The sequence below is a fragment of the Lolium rigidum genome, chromosome 4, assembly GCF_022539505.1.
Source record: "Lolium rigidum isolate FL_2022 chromosome 4, APGP_CSIRO_Lrig_0.1, whole genome shotgun sequence".
Taxonomy (NCBI): Eukaryota; Viridiplantae; Streptophyta; class Magnoliopsida; order Poales; family Poaceae; genus Lolium; species Lolium rigidum.
The window spans coordinates 231731683-231732299 of NC_061511.1; positions in this window are offsets into that span (position 1 = coordinate 231731683).

The window sequence follows — 617 nt, forward strand, 5'->3', positions numbered from 1 at the left end:
ATACAAACACGGGCCATGTGCTATGTGTGCTGCTACGGTTTCCGAACGGATTGAATCCGTCCGTGCTCGCACCCAACCTGATGTTTACGGGATCTGCCCCAAAACTTCCGAATTCATTGTCTAATGCTTTCCAACGGCTTGCATCCGAAGGGTGCGTCGACGCTTCGGGTGCTCAATCCGCTCTTTATCATTCAACACTGCCTCCTTTCTTTCTGCGTGCCGAGCGCATGAGCTTTGCTTCCTTGCGGTCCGCGTAGAACCGTTGAAGCCGGGGCGAGCGGGAAGTACCACACAACTTTCCGAGGAGCTTTCTTCTTCCCTTTCTTGTACCGTTCAGCTTCACACACGGGACATTTGGTCTTGTCCATGTGCTCCTTGCGATACATGATACGATCGTTGATGCGGGCGTGATACTTTTCGTGGGGTAAGTCGAGAGGGCACGTGATTCTCTTGGCCTCGGCTAGACTACCGGGACACGTGTTCCCGGCAGGAAGGAGATCTTTCACGTATTCCAGGATGTCGTCGACGCTTGTGTCCGTCCATCCGTGTTTCGCCTTCATGCGCGCACATCGAGAGCTACTCTCAAGCGAGACTCCCCCAACCCGCGACCTGAGTCG